At 45.2% G+C, this 22,014-nt stretch overlaps 1 non-coding gene and 1 pseudogene across 1 annotated transcript; both read left to right on the top strand.

The window, feature by feature from the left end:
• The first annotated feature begins 2,091 nt into the window (after nt 1-2,091).
• LOC101021998 lies at nt 2,092-2,719 on the top strand (annotated as a pseudogene).
• Nucleotides 2,720-11,679: 8,960 nt separating this feature from the next.
• On the top strand, nt 11,680-11,786 carry LOC116269647. The gene has a single exon (XR_004177254.1). It is a non-coding gene; the product is annotated as a U6 spliceosomal RNA (small nuclear RNA).
• The last annotated feature ends 10,228 nt before the right edge of the window (nt 11,787-22,014 follow it).

The raw sequence follows: 22,014 nt of genomic DNA, 5'->3' as shown, positions 1-22,014 counted from the left end.
CTAAGTATCAAAATTTATCTTTGGACAATCCTATCCAGAGAGTCCTTCTCCAGCACATTGGACAGTACAGGAAAACTGATACTACTGACTACAATGACTGAAACACAATGAAAATTAATTCACTATTTCACCAGATCATTTCCATGCCATGTTCTAATGCAGGAGTAAGGGCTTCCAACTCAGATTTCTACTGGGTTTTGCGTCGGAACCAGGAAAAAATGGCAATCTGAATAACACAGTTTTGCACGTGTTAAAATGATCCCTAATTAGCACCTCCAGAAGGAATTTTCTAGTTTGAAACAGTGCCCCAGGGCTGGGCGCGGTGGCTCACACCTGTAATCTCAGCACTTTGGGAGGCAGAGGTGGGGTGGATCACCTGAGGTCAGGAGTTTGAGACCAGCCTGGCCAACATGGTGAAACCCCGTCTCTAGTAAAAATACAAAAATTAGCCAGACGTGGTGGCGCATGCCTGTAATCCCAGCTACTCGGGAGGCTGAGGCAGGAGAATTGCTTGAACCTGGGAGGTAGAGGTTGCAGTGAGCTGAGATTGTGCCATTTCACTCCAGCCTGAGCAACAAGAAAGAAACTCTGTCTCACAAAACAAAACAAAACAAAACAAAAAAACGAAAGAAAGAAAGAAAAGAAAAGAAACAGTGCCACAGCCTGGGCACAGTGGTTCATGTCTATAATCCCAGCACTTTGGGAGGCTGAGGCGGGCAGATCACTTGAGTCCAGGAGTTCAAGACCAACCTGGCCAACATGGTAAATCCCCGTCTCTACTAAAAATATAAAAAAATTAGCTGGGTGTGGTGGCACACACCTGTGAGCCCAGCTACTTGGGAGGCTGAGGCAGGAGAATCACTTGAACCTGGAGGTGGAGGTTGCAGTGAGCTGAGATGGTGACACTGCACTCCAGCCTGGGTGAAAGAGCAAGACTCCATCTCAATAAAAACAAAACAAAACAACAACAACAAAAAACCCAGTGCTCCAATAAACCAGAAGAGTAGATGGAAGTGCAGCTTGGTAAAGTACAGAGATCACGGAAGACTCAAAAGACCTGGTGAGTCCTGGGTCCCCACTGCACCTCTTTGTAGCTGCATGACACTCATCAAAGTCTTGACCACGACATTCATCAAAGACTTCACTTGATTTGTTTTTCTCCAAAAATGAAGATACGGTATCCATATCATAGAATTGTGAGCAGAAACAAATGAAGTAAAGCAAAGCTCTCTGAAAACTATAACACACTCTGTGAATATTGGTTATCATTGAACGGTCTCCATGAGACCGACCCTGGGAAACAGGTTATGTCGGAATCTGTCGTCAGGTATAGGGTTAGGTGTCTGCCTGTAGGAGCCTTCTTATTGCTGGCAGAGTAGGGTTCCAATCTCTTGGCATGTTTTGTAAGAACTGGAGAATACTTGGTGCCTCTAGCTGTAGGCCAAAGGTTCTCAAAGGGTGGTCCCCAGTTGGCAGCATCAGCATCACCTGGGAACTTACAAGACATGCAGGAGATGCAGCAGAGACCGGACGGGTGACCGTTCTTTTCTTTTATTTTTTTTGAGACGGAGTCTCACTCTGTCACCAGGCTGGAGTGCAGTGGCACCATCTCGGCTCACTGCAACCTCTGCCTCCTGGATTCAAGCAACTTTCCTGCCTCAGCCTTCTGAGTAGCTGGGACTACAAGCACATGCCACCATGCCCAGCTAGGTTTTGTATTTTTAGTAGAAATGGGGTTTCGCCATGTTGGCCAGGCTGGTCTCGAGCTCCTGACCCCAGGTGATCCACCCGCCTCAACCTCCCAAAGTGCTGGGATTACAGGCGTGAGCCACTGTGCTCAGCCTTTTTTTTTTTTTTTTTAAGACAGAGTCTCGCTCTGTCACCCAGGCTGGAATGCAGTGGCCCGATCTCGGCTCACTGCAACCTCTGCCTCCCAGGTTCAAGTAAGTCTCGTGCCTCAGCCTACCAAGTAGCTGGGATCACAGGCATGTGTCACCACGCCTGGCTAATTTTTGTATTTTCAATGGAGCTGGGGTTTCACCATGTTGGCAGGGCTGGTCTCGAACTCCTGACCTCAGTTGATCCACCCGCCTCAGCCTCCCAAATTGCTGGGATTACAGGAGTGAGTCACCGTGCCCGGCTAACTCTTCTATTAATATTATTTAAAGATGCAAAAAAATGCGGGGAACTTGAGAAAGAAAGCCATGGAAGGTATCATTGATGGCTCACTGATACATCCTGCAGTGACTGTCAATCCATTTGAGATATTTGCAGCCGCAAAGAAAGCAGTTTGCTTCTACAAACTGGGAGAAATGAAGTCAAGAGCTCTATCTACTGAAATTATTTTCAACCTTTCCCCAAATAGCAATATTTCAGAGGCATTGAAAAAATGTGGTATCTCAGCAAATGACCCTTTAATTCTAATTGTTTACACTAACGAGGGAGCAAAACAAATAAATCAAGGATATCTAATATCCCAAGTAGAAGGCCAGCAGGTTTCTCTGAAAAATCTTCCTGAAATAATAAATATCACAAAAGTCAAAAAGAAACATAAATTCCCTCCACAAGAAGAAAATACTGGGAACATTGTGGGATGGTATTTGTAGAATGTCAACAAAGGATGTTTTGTGAAAAGAATTATTAGCAGAAATTTTCAGCATTAAAGAAAACACTGGGCCTGTAATCCCAGCACTTTGGGAGACCGAGGTGGGCAGATCACCTGAACTCAGGCGTTCAAGACCAGTCTGGGCAACATGGTGAAACCCCATCTCTATAAAAATACAAAAAATTAGCTGGGTGTAGTGGTGGCGCGTCTGTAATCACAGCTACTTGAGAGAATTGCTTGAACCCGGGAGGAGGAGGTTGCAGTGAGCCCAGATCGTGCCACTGCGTTCCAGCCTGGGCGACAGAGTAAGCCTCTATCTCAAAAACAAAACAAATTTATTTTCCGTTGCTTATTAAAATGTTATTTTATTTTTATTTTTATTTTTTGTAGTGACGGCATCTCACTAGGTTGCCCAGACTGGTCTCAAACTCCTGACCTCAAGCGATCCTCCTACCTCAGCCTCCTAAAGCACTAGGATTACAGGCATGAGCCACCATGCCTTGGCCCCACCTCTTTTATTATCTTAAAAGATAACCACTGTTACTATTATTTGTTAGTGCCTTCTAGTCTTCTACTTCTATTCAAATATATTTTATTTTTATGTAATTGGAATAAAAATTGCAAACACTTTTAAAAAAGAAGAAATGCAAACTGTCAGGCCCTACCTCAACCCTACTAAATCATACACTGTGGGACAGGGCCGATGAATCTGTCTTTCCAAGCGGTCCAGATGATTCTATGCCGAAGTTGGAGAATCACTGACCTAGGTCTCTGAAGCCTCTGCAAGAACCAAGAACAAGGACTGCACTATAACAGCCTTTTCATTACCTCGCACAGTGTGAGCAAGCTGCACAAAACAGGCTTCAAATCCTAGAGCCAGGAGGGACTTGAGAAGCCATTTCAAAGGTCAGTTTGTCTTGTAGCTGAGGAGTTGGCAACCCATGGGGCTAAGTGAAATCTGACCCAGAGCCAGGCCAACAGCTGAAGTCAAGGCGACTCTCAGCCCAGGGCCCTTCCTGTGTGTCCACTTCCTCTCTTGTATCCAGAGCAAAAGCACCATGCAGTTGTGATTTGAAAGCAGTAGAGTTTGAAGGAGCAAGGTCGGGTGGAGAAGCTGGGTTATGATAGACCCACTTAGTTCCAGCCCAGAGGGCAGGGCCCCAGGGGAAGTCACAGCTACCTTCCTTGTTCTTGGGCTTGTAAATTGCCTGATGGGTTCTTCCTGCCTGCTACAGACAAAACCAGTTCACTAAGACTGTGGTATTTGCAGTAAAGAAAGAGTTTAAGCTGTGTGCGGTGGCCCACCCTGTAATCCCAGCACTTTGAGAGGCTGAAGTGGGCAGATCAATTGAGGTCAGGAGTTTGAGACCAGCCTGGCCAACATGGCAAAACTGTCTCTACTAAAAATACAAAAATTAGCCAGGCATACTGGCTTGCACCTGTAATCTCAGTTACTAGACAGGCTGAGGAAGGAGAATTGCTTGAACCCAGAAGGCAGAGGTTGCAGTGAGCCAAAATCACACCACCGTACTCCAGCCTTGGCGACAGAGCAAAAGCAAGAGTTGAACTGACTTGAGGCTGGCCACATGAAAGAACTGGAGCTGTCACTCAAATCCATCTCCCAGAAGACTTGGGGTTAGGGTTTTTCAAGGATAGTATGGTGGGCTGGGGACTAGGGAATGGGTGCTGCTAACTGGTTGGTGATGAAATCATAGTGTGTGGAAAAATGGTTCTTGTTCACCGAGTCTGCCTCTGGCTGATGGCCACAGGACTGGTTGAGTCATGAGTCACGATCCTGTTTGGGGCCAGTCGGTTGCCAGAATGCAAATATCTGAAAAATATCTCAAAAGACCAATCTGAGGTACTACACCAGTGGTGTTATCTATAGGAGCAACTGGGGAAGTCACAAATCTTGTGGCTTCTGGCCACAGGACTCCTGAGCAGTAAGGGATTATAGAAACTATTCCTACATTTTAGCAGAGTTCAGGACCCTCCCATAATTTTAATCTCATTGCCTTTATTAGTTTTTGGTCCCTGAGCAAGGAAGGGGTTACTTTGAGGGAGGGACTATTATCATTCTTGCTTCCAACTTAAACTATAAACTAAATTCCTCCCATGGTTAACTTGGCCTACGTCAAGGTGTGAGCAAAGAGAGTCAGCCTGTGAGACTGGAAGCAAGATGGAGTCAACCATGCTAGACTTCCTCACTGTCGTTATCTTTCTAAGGCAGTTTCAGCCTGGAAGATAAAATCATCTCCAGGTCCTTAGTGATTGGTGGGTCTCCCATTTATGGTCCTTGAAATGGAACCAGGTATGGACCCCAGGGGCCCTGGGGCATGCCTTCCGTGGAAGCTGTTTCCCTGACTGGTGTGAGGGTCAGGAACTCCCCATAGAGCATTTTTCCATAGGAGAAGGCCAAACTCTGAACAGAAGGACCTTGCAAATAAAATGAAGCATTGGAGAAAGCAGCCACTGGCAGTTCCCTAGACAGGTTGCTTCCTGTAACTGAAAGCTGAAATCCAAGAATGACCTAAAACTCATTCCCAGAATTGCTTACTTTAGGCTCATAGAAACTGAGAGAAGTTTGGGAGTGGTAGTTATTTAATCAACTCAAAAACAGCCCATATTTTCAGCTAAAAATGCTCTCCCCTTCCTCTCCTTCCCTTCTCCTCCCTCTCTTAACAATTTCTTGCCACATCCTGTTCAAGGAGAAACAAACCACTGTTTGCCAGTGACAAGCCCTTCACAGCTTCCCAGCCTTTGAGATGGAGGGTGGTGTCCTGAACTCAGAGCTTCGCTGCAGTTGGTGTGACTTTGAGGAAGCCATTTAACCTAGTCTTGGTCCCCTCAATTGTAAAATCAGAGATAGATGTGATCTTTCTTTTTTCTGAGATGGAAAAAAGAAAGTTTTTTTGTCACTCTGTCACCTAGGCTGGAGTGCAATGGCGCAATCTCTGCTCACTGCAACCTCCGCCTCCTGGGTTCAAACTATTCTCCTGCCTCAGTCTCCTGAGTAGCTGGGATTACAGGCTCCCACCACCACGCCTGGCTAACTTTTTGTATTTTTAGTAGAGACAGAGTTTCACCATGTTGGCCAGGCTGGTCTCGAACTCCTGACCTCAAGTGATCCACCCACCTCAGCCTCCCAAAGTGCTGGGATTACAGGTGTAAACCACCATGCCCAGCTTCATTTTTACTAATTAATTAATTAATTTTCGTTTGTTTTTTGAGAGAGGGTCTCGCTCTGTTGCCCAGTCTGGAGTATAGTGGCATGATTATGGCTCAATGCAGCCTCAATCTCCATGGCTCAAGCGATCCTTCCACCTCAGCCTCCCAGGGATTTGGGACCATAGGCACATGCCACCATTCCTGGCTAATTTTTGCGTTTTTTGTAGAGACAGTGTTTCACCATGTTGCCCAGGCTGATCTCAAACTCCTGGGCTCAAGTGATCCACATGCCTCAGCCTCCCAAAGTGCTAAGATTACAGGTGTGAGCCACCGCATCCAGCCCCCATTATTTAATTTAAAGAGTGGCTTATGTGGTCTCACATAGCTCTTAGCATCCACATGAACTATTTGATTAATATGACTAGTATAGACTGGTGATTAATGTAGAGTTGGAGGCTGATTTTTCTTGTTAGTCTCTTGGCTTTGGTCTCCAACTGGATAAGAGTTTGGTTAGGGACAAAAATTCAGTCACCCATCATGTGGTGTTATACAGATCAGGAAAGGAGGGGATCATTTCTTAATTCATCTGTTTGGGGGCTTCCTGTATGTTTGCTTTTTAAAGTCAGAGTCGGCCGGATGCGGTGGCTCACGCCTGTAATCCCAGCACTTTGAGAGGCTGAGGTGGGCGGATCACGAGGTCAGGAGTTTGAGACCAGCCTGACCAACGTGTTGAAACCCCATCTCTATTAAAAATAGAAAAATTAGACAGGCCGTGGTGGTGCATGCCTGTAATCCCAGCTACTCAGGAGGCTGAGGCAGGAGAATCACTTGAACCCGGGAGGCAGAGGTTTCAGTGAGCCGAGATCACATCACTGCACTGCACTCCAGCCTGGGCGACAAGAGTGAAATTCCATCTCAAAACAAACAAACAAAAAGGTTTGTAAATTTGTAGGAAGAAAAAAAAAGCCCATGTTTAGATCATAGAGATTAGGAGTGATGCCTTGTCCTGTTCAGTTAGCACATTTCCATTCAAAAATATTAAGAACCAGAAATGAACTCGGATGGCCCAGAATAGAAACTCTCTTTTCTGGTGGGTGACACACACTCTCAGGCAAGGGTGATTTGTTTAGAACAACGGTCACTGCTGCAATTCACGGCATATATGCACCCGCTAGAGGTAACACCACCTCCTCTCAGTCTTATGTACAAAGGGAATCTGGCTTATTATTGTTTGAAGCCTTAAAAAGACTCTGGGAACAAGACTCACAGTCCTCTTTTACTGAGATCATTGCATGACATGGAGACAGAGTCATTAAAATATCGAGTCTAAATATTCCCTAGAACGACCTTGCTTCTTGCATCAACAGCAAACAGCAGCTGCTGTCTTCCCAGCTGAGCGCTGCTTCCCTCTCACCACAAGAGGGCGAGAAAGACCCGCGACAGGACCTTTCCCTCTCTGCGGGAGGATGGAAGACAAAGCTCTGGGCTGCCATTAAGAAGGCATTTTAGCCGGGGGCGGTGGCTCACGCCTGTAGTCCCAGCACTTTGGGAGGTCGAGGCGGACGGATCACGAGATCAGGAAATCGAGATCATCCTGGCTAACATGGTGAAACCCTGTCTCTATTAAAAGTACAAAAAAAAAATTAGCTGGGTGTGGTGGCGGGCGCCTGTAGTCCCAGCTACTTGGGAGGCTGAGGCAGGAGAATGGCGTGAACCGGGGAGGCGGAGCTTGCAGTGAGCCGAGATCACGCCACTGCACTCCAGCCTGGGCGACAGAGCAAGACTCCGTCTCAAAAAAAAAAAAAAAAAAAAAAAAGAAGAAGAAGGCATTTTATGCTCTGGAAAATAAAAGTAATAAGAGATGCTAAAGTTCCAGTGCTGGCGTAAGAAACAGTGGCTACCCTGATGGGCTTTTTGTTTGTTTGCTTGCTTCCCCCCACCCCAATCTTTTAGAGCTTGGAACATAACTATTTTCTAGAGAATGAACACAGCATTATTATTTATTATTATTATTATTTAGAAACAGGGCCTCACTGTGTTGCCCAGGCTGGGAGGCAGTGGTTTGAGCATAACTCACTGCAGCCTTGAACTCCTGGGCTCAAACAATCTTCCTGTCTCAGCCTCCCAACTGAGGGGCTACAGGAATGCACCACTATGCCTGGGTAAGTTTTATATTTTTTGCAGAGATGGGGTCTTGCTATGTTGCCCAGTCTGGTCTTTAACTCTTGGCCTCAAGCAATTCCCCAGCCCAACCTCCCAAAGCTCTGGGAATTCAGGCATGAATCACCAGGCCTGGCCTGAACACATTAAGTAACTTGAATGATGTACGTGTAAGAATCCAAACATTTGATAAAAGAGGGTTTGAGGCCGGGCACAATGGCTCACACCTATAATCCCAGCATTTTGGGAGGCCAAGGCGGGTGGATCATGAGGTCAGGAGTTCGAAACCAGCCTGGCCAACATGGCGAAATCCTGTCTCTACTAAAAATACAAAAGAAATTAGCTGGGCATGGTGGTGCGTGCCTGTAGTCCCTGCTACTGGGGAGGCTGAGGCAGGAGAATCGCTTGAACCTGGGAGGTGGAGGCTGCAGTGAACCGAGATTGTGCCAGTGCATTCTAGCTTGGGCAACAGAGTGAGACTCTGTCTCAAACAAAAAAAAAAAAAAAAAAAAGAGGGTTTGATGGTTTGGAGCATAAGTTGCTTTTCTTGCTACCAGCCTATGTGATGTGCAGAAAACTTGGGAGGGGACTGGGGAGGATGGTGTTTTCAAGAGAAGAAAAGCCAAGAGGCTGAGATATGGTGATTCTATTCCTGGTACTGGAGGGTCCAGTACACCTCCAGGAGGCACACCTCAAGAGGTACTTACCAAGGAACAGTATTGGCAAAAGCTGGGAAAATAAACTATGACTGTTCCTTAAAGAAAGATATCAGATCTGCTTGGGTTTTCCTTCCTCTCTCTCCCACCTCTTTTCTCTGCCTTTTTTGTCTGGAATTATAATATGATATGAAATGACGTTTTTTTTTTTTAGATGAAGATTCGCTCTTATTGCTCAGGCTTGAGAGCAGTGGCATGATCTCCCCTCACTAGAACCTCTGCCTCCCATGTTCAAGCGATTCTCCTGCCTCAGTCTCTCGAGTAGCTGGGATTATAGGTGCCCACCACCATGCCCGGTGAATTTTTGTATTTTTAGTAGAAACAGGGTTTCACCACGTTGGCCAGGCTGGTCTTGAACTCCTGACCTCAAGTGATCCACCTGCCTCGGCCTCCCAAAGTGCTGGGATTACAGGTGTGAGCCACTGCGCCTGGCCCTGATATGAAATGACTTACAAGGAAGGTTGGTAGAGCCTGCCAAACACGATTTACCTTTAATCCCACCAAAAGTTAAATCTGTCCAGTTGTTGACCAAAACAAAATGGACATGAGGCATTGTTTAGAGACTGGTCAGAAAAGGGAGATAGAAAGTGCCTTTCAGTCATACAGAATACAGGTTTGGGAGACTCCCTATTGGTTTAAAATGGATCTTAAATGTGAATCAAGATCCTGCTTATGGACTGGGTGCCGTGGCTCACGCCTGTAATGCCAACACTTTGGGAGGCCAAGGTGGGTAGATCGTGAGGTCGGGAGATCAAGACCATCCTGGCCAACATGGTGAAATCCCGTCTCTACCAAAAATACAAAAATTAGCTGGGCATAATGGTGCATGCCTGTAATCCCAGCTACTCGGGAGGCTGAGGCAGGAGAATTGCTTGAACCAGAGATTTGGAGGTTGCAGTGAGCCGAGATTACACCACTGCACTCCAGCCTGGGCAACAAGAGCGAAACTCCGTCTCAAAAAAAAAAAGATCCTGCTTACAGCTGTCTTCTGTGGCCCCTCTGCCCTCTGCAGCCCTTCCCGTAATTACTCACTCATGAGCAGGCCTGCTAGGTTAGGGAGGGCTGGGTCATAGGAATGTGATGGCCCCATCCCATGCTTTTTTTTGTTTCTCTTAAGCAGTCGCAGCCAGCCCTGGTGCTCAGCCTGTTCTGAAGTGAGTTGCGCACCTGCCCTCATTTTTCTCTATTTGGGCATCTTTGGTCTTGAACAGCTCAGGAAAGTCCGAGTTGACACTCAGGTTCTTACTCCTTAGATGAGATCCAGTGCACAGCATTTTCCCTAGTTGTGAAAAATCATACAGCATTGTCATCTCTAATATTAAAGGAAATAGTAACCAGAAGTTGTCGCTGTTATGACAACATCTTGACACTGAGATTTTATATGGTCACTTGGTTCAACAATTAGTCCATGCGTCCCTTGCTGGACTTCTCCTGCTGCTTGGGAACCACAGCCTGTGCTGTCTTCAGACAGAATTAATTCCTGGAAGTTCTTCCTTATCTTAAACCTATGTGGTGCCTTTTCCCTGGCACCCACTAGTCCTTGTTGTGACCTCTGCAATTACACAAAGCAAGTCTCCTTTCGTATCGTGTAAGTCCCTCCTTCACATTCCCTGTTTGAATGTGATATTAAGTGCTTTTACCAACTTGATCACTCTGTTTCATCACAGAACTTTGAAAGATGCCACACTTTCCACTGGGTTGACTGTTCTAGAATGGTCTGATCAGAATGGTCATCACCTTGAGCTGGACTTTTAACATGTATTGGCACCTGCCAAATATTTGTATTATTATTCACATCTGTTTTTAAGAGACAGTGCTCCTGAAAGACAGATGGAGTCATAGATCTGCTTTTCAAGGGCTTTCTTAAAGCATTTCTCGAAAATAGTAATTCCACTTTATTTGGAGAAGCTAATGACACTTGTTTTGGCCTCAGAGTTTATTTCTGAGGCTGCTTTCACAGAGCTGAGAAGGAATCTTAGAGGTCATTTTATTAGTCATATTTTACAGGTGACAAAATGAGGTCTAGAGAGGTTTAACAACGTTTGCCCGAAGTCACACACTGGTAAGTGACTGAGCCCCAAGCTAATGCTGGACCCCAGGTGCAGGAGCCCACCTCACCACTGCTTCCTTGTGTCTGGTTCTGCCTCAGGAACTGGCCTAGAAACAGACTCCCTGCCACCTGCCGCAGCCACAGACGTTTTCATAATTCTTTTTTGTATTTTCCAAGTTTTCTACAGTGATCCATTACTTTTACAATCAGAAAACAATCAGTTGGGCCGGACAAGGTGGCTCATGCCTGTAATTCCAGCACTTTGGGAGTGCCAGGCGGGCAGACTATTTGAGGTTGGGAGTTTGAGACCAGCCTGACCAACACGGCAAAAACCTGTCTCTACTAAAAATACAAAACTTAGCTGGGTGTGGTGGCCTATGCCTGTAATCCCTGCTTCTCAGGAGACTGAGGCAGAAGAATCACTTGAAGCCAGGCAGAGGTTGCAGTGAGCTGAGATTGCACTACTGCACTCTAACCTGGGCAACAGAGTGAGGCACCATCTCAAAAATAAAAATTTTTTAAAAAGCAAGCAAGCAATCAATTGGCCAGATATGGTGGCTCAAGCCTGTAATTCCAGGGCTTTGGGAGGCTTAGGCAGGAGGATCACTTGAAGCCAGGAGTTTGAGACCAGGCGGTGCATAATAGCGAGACCCTGTCTCTATTTAAAAAAAAAAAAAGGCCGGGTTCGGTGGCTCACGCCTGTAATCCCAGCACTTTGGGAGGCCGAGACGGGCGGATCACGAGGTCGGGAGATCCAGATCATCCTGGCTAACAAGGTGAAACCCCGTCTCTACTAAAAATACAAAAAATTAGCCGGGCGTGGTGGCGGGCGCCTGTAGTCCCAGCTACTTGGGAGGCTGAGGCAGAATGGCGTGAACCCGGGAGGCGGAGGTTGCAGTGAACCGAGATCGGCTGCACTCCAGCCTGGGGGACAGAGCGAGACTCCGTCTCAAAACAAAACAAAACAAAACAAAAAAGGGGTGCTCGCTTCAGCAGCACATATACTAAAATTGGAACGATACACAGAAGATTAGCAAGGCCCCTGCACAAGAATGACACGCAAAGTCGTGAAGCGTTCCATATTTTTATCTGCCAGCCATGACCACCCGATTTTGATTGTATCCTTCCTCCCATCCTTTAATCTGTTCATTGCTCTGTCTGGGGGAGGTGGGGCAGCTGGTGCAGACCTTGGCGTTTGTTCTTTGATAGATGAGGGAACACTCCAGTTTTCCTTCCCGTGAAGTTTGTTTCAGCTACAAACCACTTCATTTTGCTGTTTCAATTTCAAAATAAAGGGAAACATATTGAAAGAAAAGAAAGAAAGAGAAAGAAAAGAAAGAGAGGAAGGAAGGAAGGAAGGAAGGAAGGAAGGAAGGAAGGAAGGAAGGAAGGAAGGAAAGAAAGAAAAAGAAAGAAAAGAAAGAAAGAAAGAAAAGAAAGAAAGAAAAGAAAGAAAGAAAGAAAGAAAGAAAGAAAGAAAGAAAGAAAGAAAGAAAGAAAGAAAGAAAGAAAGAAAGAAGGAAGGAAATCAGTCAAACAAACAAAACCCGGTAGCTTTGAAAAACACACCTCACTCATACCGAGGCCGGCCCCTAAAGTCCCTGGGTCTCTTCTCTGAATCTCTAGGTCGGGGAAACTGCTGTTTCATCTGTCCTGACTCCTTAAAATTCAGTGATTCAAAGATCCCATTTTGGTCAGAAGTTCAACAACAATAAAATCTTTTCCAATCCTGTCCGCCACATTCACGAACTCCCGGGCTCCCACGCAGCTTATTTTTAAGACGCTGGTTTAAATTTCCCAAGTTACAGGGGAAAGGGGGAAGGAGGTTACGGTGGGAGCGAGACTGAGAACTACAGCGCAAACAGGGGCGCATTGGTACCAGGATCGGGACAGGGATGTCTCCAGTCACTACAGACTCTAGCCTGGGGAAGTCTGTCCAGCCCACAAGTGTCTGTGCCCCCCTTTTATTTTGCGACAAGTCGGGGTCGCTCCATAAGTCAGCACAGAGGAGGCGGTAGGGGAGGCAGAAAGCGGCTGGGACGCGCTAGGCACCCGAATTGCGCGCGGCCGGACCGGGGCAGGGGCCCCAGAGAGCCCGGGAGGGCGTGGGCCCGGCCGGGGAGGGGCGGGCTCGGGCGCGTCTGGGTTGGAGCTGGATGATGTAAAACAGCGCAGAGCTCCTTGGCGCCTCAGCACCATTACCTTCAATTATCATAATTGGTGCCTCTCTCCAGCGTTTGCATTTCCCCCGAGGGATCTCTCGCTGGTTCCCGTTCCTTCTCCTCGCCCTCTCTCGCTCACTCGCTCTCGGCTCCCGATCGCTCTCCCAGCCTCGCCCTCCCCTCGGTATCGATCTTTTTGGATGTTCTCCCTGCCTAAAACGGATGCTAATATCTCCGACTGAACCGAAATGGCGCTGCGGCTGCTGTTTTGCTATTGTCAGTGGAAACTTAGAGGGACCCGGGGATCAGTATTTATCTTATACTTAAACTAATTTCTCTAAGTACTTTTCTACATGTATTCCAACGAACCGGGAATCAGTAACAATGTGTGGAGCCTGGAGTACATTTTCCCGAAACTTCCCGATCTGTCAATAGGAAGGTGAATCTTCCTGGACACCCCCTTCTCCCTCTTCCCTCTCTCTTCGCTGGAGTCGTACTGGCTGATGGGAACGAAAAGACTTCAGATGTGAAAAGGCTTTGATTGTACCTTGATATATCACCTCTGACAAAAATGCAAAAACATAGGCTCTTCTCTCTGCACTGTCTGCCTGTTTCAGGGGCTGGACCTCACCTGTCTCCAGAAAAACAGTGCGGATCTTCAGGGATGACTTGAAGGATTAGAAAAGAGAGAAGTACCAGTGCCCCTTCCCATCATTCCTACAGACCTCTGTTAAAATTAAGCAGTCATCTGAAAAAGAAAAAAAAAAAAAAAAAGGCAGGTGGATTCTTAGAAGCATTTTGAGGACAGGAGCTGTTTCAGAAATCTCTTGATTATCCCTAAAAAAAAAAAGGACAGCTCATGAGTACAGTTCATGGCAAGTGTATCCATAATTAATCAGGATTTTCTTAGGAAATGCTTCCGTTTGAAAGTGAGTAAGCAACATCAGACTTCTTCGAAAAATGCCATCGGACTAGAGATGGGTTATCTAAAGGTGTCATGTTGCAGGGTGGAAGATACTTCTTGTGTTTTTCCAGCAGACTAGAGGCACGAGTTATGGTTCCATGAGAGCAGCTAAGTTTCTTGCGTAATGATAAGTTAGCCAACCAATTTGCCTCGGCTGATTCTTGGACTATCACCAGTCATGGGAGCAAACCTTTGTTGGCAAGATTCCTGCGTTTTCAGAGAGATACCATCACCCTGCCCAGGCCACGGGCTGACTTGGCATTAACATTATTTGCACTTCAAATCTTCAGCTCCAGGGAGGAGAAGATCCTGAAACCACCTGGGAAGTCCTGAAGTCATCATAAATACATTCAAAGATTACAAATTTTTCCTTAGACCAATTTCTAAGGCAAATTGGTCACCATTTCTATAGAGATTCACAGTTAACAAAACGTACATGAAGACCTCAAGTTACACTAGTAGCGATCTCTGGAGCAGGCAGGCTACCAAACACTCTTGTTCTCATTTTATGGGCAAGAAAACTGAGTACCAAGGGGCCAATTGATTGGCTCATAAAAACTCATTGAGTATACTGGGCATGGAGGTTCATGCCTGTGATCCCAGTACTTTGGGAGGCTGAGGCAGGTGAATCACTTGAAGCCAGGAGTTTGAGACCAGCCTGGCCAAAATGGTGAAACCCTGCCTCTATCAAAAATACAAAAATTAGCCAGGCATGGTGGCAAACATCTGTAATCCTAGCCACTCAGGAGGGTGAGGCACAAGAATGGCTTGAACTCGGGAGGCAGAGGCTGCAGTGAGCTTGCTCCACTGCACTTCAGCCTGGGCAATGGAGCGAGACTCCATCTCAATAATAATAATAATAATAATAAAATAAACAACCAGCTTGGGCAACATGGTAAGACCCTGTCTCTACAAAATATTTAAAAATTAGCGGGGTGTGGTGGCATGCACCTGTAGTCCTAGCTACTGGGGAATCTGAGGTGGGAGGATCACTTGAGCCATGGTGGTGGAGGCTGCAGTGAGCTGAGATTGTGCCACTGCACTCCAACCTGGGTGACAGAGCGAGGCCCTGTCTCAAAAAACAAACAAACAAATAAACAAAATATTGAGTAATGGAGTGTGGATACAAATGCAGGACTTCAGTTTCTTACTTTAGTGTTACTTCTTCCTTGCTCTGTTACCCAGGCTGGAGTGCAGTGGTGCAATCTTGGCTCACTGCAGCCTCCCCATCTCTGGCTCAAGTGATCCTCCAGCCTCAGCCTCCTGATTGGCTGGGATTACAGGCATGCACCACCACACCCAGCTAATTTTTGTATTTTTAGTAGAGATGGGGTTTCACCATGTTGCCCCGGATGGTCTTGAGCTCCTGGATTCAAGTGATCCACCCTCCTTGGCCTCGCAAAGTGCTGGGTTTATAGGCACGAGCCACCATGCCAGGCCCAGAGAACTCTTTTTATATACTCCTATGATTTAATGAGGATCAACTAAGTGGTACGGGGTGGAGTCGAGTGGATGGACCTCCAAGGAAACAAGTGACTACTTTGACTCTTTGGCTGTAATGTTGATGGATTTTGCTCATGTATTCCATACAGACTGGCAAGCAATGTCATTGCTCATAGACATTGCATCACAGGCATCTTGCCTGCTCCTTCCCCCTCCACTATATGTGGAAAATGCCAGGTTGACTATTCACTCCAAATACTCATCTTTCTCAAGAAGCTAATAAAAACTCTGCTCGTTGCCATGGCCCCGCTAAGAAGACGAGCTGTTCAAGTTTGTTGTATATTAAAAATGATCCAGGAGTTCAAAATGGTCCTGGACTCTGCAAGGTTCTGAGTCTTCAGTCTGTTTAAAATGGGCTGTCTTCAAATGGCTATATTATTTTAGATGATAGCAAACACTCAAGTGATAAAGTCACACAGAAGTAATAATTTGAAGGAATGATTTCTTTTTTCTTTTTTTTGAGACAGAGTCTCACTTTGTTGCCCAGGCTGGAGTGCAGTGGCGCTATCTCGGCTCACAGCAACCTCTGCCTCCTGGAGATTCTCCTGCTTCAGCCTCCCCAATAGCTGAGATTACAGGTGTGCACCACGATGCCCACCTAATTTTTATATTTTTAGTAGAGATGGGGTTTCACCATATTGGCCAGGTTGTTCTCAAACTCCTGACCTCAAGTGATCCACCTGCCTCGGCTTCCCAAAGTGCTGGGATTACAGGCATGAGCCACCGCGCCTGACTTGGAGGACTGATCTTAATTCCACTCACTAATCACTTCTCAGCCTTTTGGCGAACGTCAAAATTCACTCACTAACATTTTTCTTTTATTTTGAGATGGTCTCTCTCTCTTGCCCAGACTGAAGTGTGGTGGTGTGATCATAGCTCACTGCAGCCTGGAACTCCTGGGCTCAAGTAATCCTACTTTAGGCTGCCAAGTAGCTGAGACTACAGGCATCTGCTACTGGGCCTGCTGGTCTCGAACTCCTGAACTCATGTGATCCTCCCACCTCAGCCTCTCAAAGTGCTGGAATTACAGGTGTGAGCCTCTGAGCCTGGCCTACTTTATTTTTCCTTATAGGTGAATTAACTTTATATAATATGGCATGCTTTATGGTGCCAGCCTGCCCATACCTCTTTCCGTGTGTTCTTTCTGGCTCACACCCTTGCTGAGAGCAGTACCCAGGTTTCATATCAGCCAGAACCCTACCCAAGCTAAAGAGGTCACAGACTGAGTATTTGGGGATGGTGTCTCCGTAAGCTGAACAAACGACTGTGATAGTTTGCAGTAGTGATAGAAGGTGAAACCATCTCTTGGGCAGTATCTCTCTGTATAGGGGACTTATGATTGGACAAAAACAAGCAGAAATTATGAAAGTAAAACCTACAAATAAGGAGAGGATGACAGCCCAATGGCAGAGAGGCGAGAAGCAAAGACAACCCTGAGAGAAAGAGGCCCAAGTCTCTGGCTTCGGCCCCAGGAAGGTTGGCTACCTGAGGTGATAAGCGGTGCTTGTCAATCACCAGTTAGTAGTAACCATACCGTAAGCCTATTGTGTCCACACCACAAACCCCTCCTAAATTAATCTTTAGTGCCTCTTTCTTCCAACAAGTTGACTAACGTTGTACTATAAATGTTTTATTTTTACTTATTTATTTATTTCAGACAGGGTCTCACTCTGTGGCCTAGGCTGGAGTGCAGTGGTGCAATCATGGCTCACTGCAACCTCTACCTCCCTGGCTCAAGAGACCCTCCCAGCTCAGCCTCCCAAGTAGCTGGGACTGCAGGTGTGAGCCACCACGCCTGACTAATTTTTTAATTTTCTTGTAGAGATAGGGGTCTCCCTATGTTACCTAGACTGGTCTCAAAATTCCTGGGCTCAAGCAATGCTCCTGATTGAGCCTCCCAAAGTGCTGGGATTACAGGTGTGACCCATCATGCCGGCCACATAGATGTTTTAAAGGATTTTAAATGATGTCTTTGAAAGCATAGGCTAAACATGTAACTAAATGGCACTAAATTGTGAATGGGACAGTAGAGAGTTACTTGGTTTTGCTTTTGCTTTTTTAGAGACCAGGGTCTCACTCTGTTACTCAGGCTGAAGTACAGTGCTACAATCATAGCTCACTGTAGCCTTGAACCACTGGCCCCAGCCTCCCAAGTAGCTAAGACCATAGGTGCTCCCCACTACATGGGGCTAATTGCTATACTTTTTGTTGAGACAGAGTCTCCTTATGTTATCCAGGCGGGTCCCAAACTCCTAGCTTCAAGTGACCCTCCCACCTTAGCCTCCCAAGTAGCTGGGATTATAGTTGTGAGCCGGCCTACCTTATCAGAGAGTTCTTTGTGTTTAAGGGATTCATAGCAGAATAGGAGATCATTTGTTAGGTGACCAGATAGAACAAAGGAAGATTATTCAATCTGAGAAAAATGCATAAGAAGTTCTTCCCTTAATACCAAGGATAAGAACAAGAATTCTGTTCATTGATGACCTCACTTAGGGTGTACTCTCTTTATAACTTCTGTCCATAAATCTCGTTGAAATGCATTAAATATTTGAAGATATGCACGTTTGGCTGGCATTTTGTTTCATGGCTTGAACTCACACATCAAATATAATGTGTGTCTTGATACTTTGTAAATGATAAAACAAATACTATATAGTTAGTTATTTTCTCAGGAATTATTATGAAGTAAAAACAGTGACCGTGGCCAGAATATAATAGCAAATAGAATACTGAAGTTCCGCTGCAAAATACCTTATTCAATTGGGTCACTGAGATTTGAGTTTGAGATTCTAAAGGACAGGATAGGATAATAGGAGCCATTACTGGACCATCAAAGGCAGCGAGAGTGGGGAGAGGGAGAAGCATGGGTGGGTGCTGAGGAAGGATGAAAGATTTCATCCCATTTCAAGGAAAGGTCTAAATATTTGGTTCTCTAATAAAAATATCAAAGCTTCTGGATTTCAATGGTTTATATATTAATAATTAAAATTTTTTTTAATACGTTAGGTCTTACTATGTTGCTCAGGCTGGTCTTGAACCCTAGCAATCCTTCCACCTCAGACACCCAAAGTGCAGGGATTACAGGCTCTAACTACCATGACTGGCTGAATTTCTAACTACCATGACATTTTTTTTTTTTTTATTCTAAAAAATTAAGTGAGGTCTTATCAGCTAAGGGGAAAAAACTAAAAAATACTTTTGCATTGCATTCCTGAATAGCATTCTGTTAGGCAGAAATTTGCTTAAGATAATTTGTCAACTTTAAAAGATTAATTCATCATTTTAGTTAAAACAAAGCAAAACAAAGGGAATCAAACTGGTAATTTGGCATCAGCTAGGCAAAACTAGCAGCTACTGAGTAATTTTTTGAAGTTCTGCTGGCCTAATTGGGGGTTATATTACACAACTTAATAGAACAAAGACTTATGCAGAAGCCAAGGATGACACAGAATGTATCCGATACTATCTGCTTATAAATAATGCCCATTGTCAAGTTCCTAAAGTAATGATCTTTAACTAGGGAAGACTCTTACTGTATTCCAAATTTGTAGTTTTACAAACTTTTTTTTTTTTTTGAGACAGAGTCTCACTCTGTTGCCCAGGCTGGAGTGCAGTGGTGTGATCTCAGCTCACTGCAACTTCCACCTCCCTGTTCAAGTGATTTTCCTGCCTCAACTTCCAGAGTAACTGGAACTACAGGCACCCACCACCACGCCCGGTTAATTTTGTAACTTGTAGTAGAGATGGGGTTTCACCATGTTGGCCAGGCTGGTCTCGAACTCCTGACCTCAAGTGATCTGCCCTCCTTAGCCTCCCAAAGTGCTGGGATTACAGGTGTGAGCCACCGTGCCCCGCCTACAGTTTTTTTATTTTTCTTTTTTAGAGACAGGGTCTCACTCTGTCACCCAGGCTGGAGTGCAGTGGTGCGATCTCGGGACTCAGTGCAACCTCCGCCTCCTGGGTTCAAGAGCCTCTTGTGCCTCAGCCTCTCGAGTAACTGGGGTCACAGGCGTGCACCACCAAGCCCAGCTAATCTTTTTGTTGTGCTTAGTAGAGACGGGGTTTTACCATGTTGGCCAGGCTGGTCTCGAGACTCCATCTCAAAAAAAAAGAAAAAAGAAAAAAAAAAATATGTGTGTATATATATATCCCATGGATAAATTATATCTTGAATGCTGTTTGAAAGTAATAAAAAACTATTATACTGTTTAAATGTTTCAGTTAAGTGTAGAATCAGTTTTCTGTTCTTGGGTATAGATAGCTTGTTCCCAGGTATTTTCAGAATCCTTTTGTAGGTGTAAAAAGAATTTTGGTCATTGATTTCATTTCTTGCTTTAAACTTCAAAAGGACAGTAGATTGTACTATTTTTTTTCCCTCTACTTATCAACCTACATGTAGGAAAGTAATAACTGAATTATGTGCAAAGCATAAGTAAAATTCTCTAGAGAAGCAATTTGCCTTAAGAGTCTTAAATTGAATTAAAATTGTTGCCTATTCTCTCAGCTATTGATATGGCCTCATAATTGACACATTATCCCTAAAATGATTTTGGTATTCTACATTGATTCAAACACTCTGATTCATTTAGTTGAAAAGTCCGTGTCTTCCCCAGAACCATTAGACAAAGTGCAGACTTGTTTCTCTTTAATTTCTTGTCATTTAGAAAGTTTGCCCATTAATAATAAAAACAAAATAGTTGAAATCATTGTCTAAAAAATGGATCCCAAGTTCTTATTCAGAACTGGACTTGGAACAAAAAACATATACAACCTGGAGTGCTCAAAGTCAACATTAATTCAATAAAATACAAATATCTTAGTTTGGTTTCTTTGGGTTGCAAGGAAAAGAACCTTAAGTAAAAAGGGGACTTTATTAAGGTTACTGAGTTAACCTAAGGACAAGAAGTGAGGCCGAGTGACTGGAAATCCATTTGGATTTCAGTCTTTGCCACTTTGCATATCTTCATCATTTTTCTTTCTTTGCAGACAGGTGGACTACAGCTGCCACAAAGCAAAATTTTTATGTCTCCCGTGAAATGACCTTGAGGGACTGAGCAGCATGTCTGTTCAAAGACACAGAAGAGAGACTCTAACTGACCTAACCTGGGTCATGTGACTAGTTATGGCTAGAGGGTCAGAGTCTCCTAATCAGGTTGCAACGCCCACTCCAGGGAAAAGAGACATTCTCTGAATTGGGCTGGGAGACACTCAGAAAGTGTCTATTAAAATGCAACTTTCACCAACACATTCCCCAGACCTCTTCCATTAAACAAGTGTTTATCTGCATCAAAGGGAAATATGGTTCATTTCTGATACGTCTCTGTTCACTTCTTCACATTTTATGCTGCAATCACAAAGACTTGCTTGTCATCCCAACTACCTGTTCGCTACTTACCACCCCTACTACCCTACACAATCAAATAATTTCTTGCCTAAATTCCTGTGGTCCTCTGTGCTTGTAATGGTCTTCTAATCCTTAGTATCATTGCTTCTAGGAGACTTTACTGGCTCTCTTTACCTTCCTAGGCTAGTTATCCTCTTTCTTTTAGGCATCGTAACATTATGCACATAAATCTCTATCATTGTCCAGCTCCATTGTTTTGAGATTTACTATCTAGTTTCTGACATCTTTATAACCCCAGACATTGCAAGCCTGGCCTACCGTGGGAGGCCAGGTTGAACGAATATACCCTGAAAGTTTCCTTTTAGCTAATAATTGACTCTCTAAAAGAAAGTGTATCATTACATAAAAAGTATTGTCCTCCGGCGCGCGGTGGCTCACGCCTGTAATCTCAGCACTTTGGAAGGCCGAGGCGGGCAGATCACGAGGTCAGGAGTTCGAGACCAGCCTGACCAACATGGTGAAACCTTGTCTCTACTAAAAATACAAAAATTAGCCTGGCGTGGTGGCGCGCGCCTGTAATCCCACCTACTCAGGAGGCTGAGGCAGGAGATCGCTTGAACCGGGGAAGTGGAAGGTTGCAGTGGGCCGAGATAGTGCCACTGCACTCTGGCCTGGGCGACAGAGCCAGACTCGTCTCGGAAAAAAAAGTATTGCCTGCATAAAAACCTTACAATTGTTAACTTGTCAAGGTTCTAGTAGCCAGGAAGTTCTAATCAAACTCGGCCCCAGGACTGACTTGTCAGCACGCCCCTTAAGAAACTTGTCTGAGAAACCTGCTGTTTACCTGGTGCCCTAACCAGTTTAATTTTATTTTTTTATTTTTATTTTTATTTTTTTTTTTTGAGACGGAGTCTCGCTGTGTCTCCCAGGCTGGAGTGCAGTGGCGCGACGTTGGCTCACTGCAAGCTCCGCCTCCCGGGTTCACACCATTCTCCCGCCTCAGCCTCCCGAGTAGCTGAGACTACAGGCGCCCGCCACCACGCCCGGCTAGTTTTTTGTATTTTTAGTAGAGACGGGGTTTCACCATGTTAGCCAGGATAGTCTCGATCTCCTGACCTCGTGATCCACCCGCCTCGGCCTCCCAAAGTGCTGGGATTACAGGCTTGAGCCACCGCGCCCGGCCATTAATTTTCTTTTAAAAGTTCTGCTGGGCTTCTCCTTCTCTCCTTTTAGATGCAATTTTGATCTAGAGAAGTAATGGTCTGAGCCTCAGTTTATGAAATTATTTTATTTTTCTGCACATAAACATTATTTTTCAAAGGCAATTTCATTAAGTACATCC

Source organism: Papio anubis, chromosome 11 (genome assembly GCF_008728515.1).
Source record: "Papio anubis isolate 15944 chromosome 11, Panubis1.0, whole genome shotgun sequence".
In the NCBI taxonomy this organism is placed as follows: Eukaryota; Metazoa; Chordata; class Mammalia; order Primates; family Cercopithecidae; genus Papio; species Papio anubis.
The sequence above is the reverse complement of the archived record's forward strand: the minus strand, read 5'-3'. Positions and strand labels throughout refer to the sequence as shown.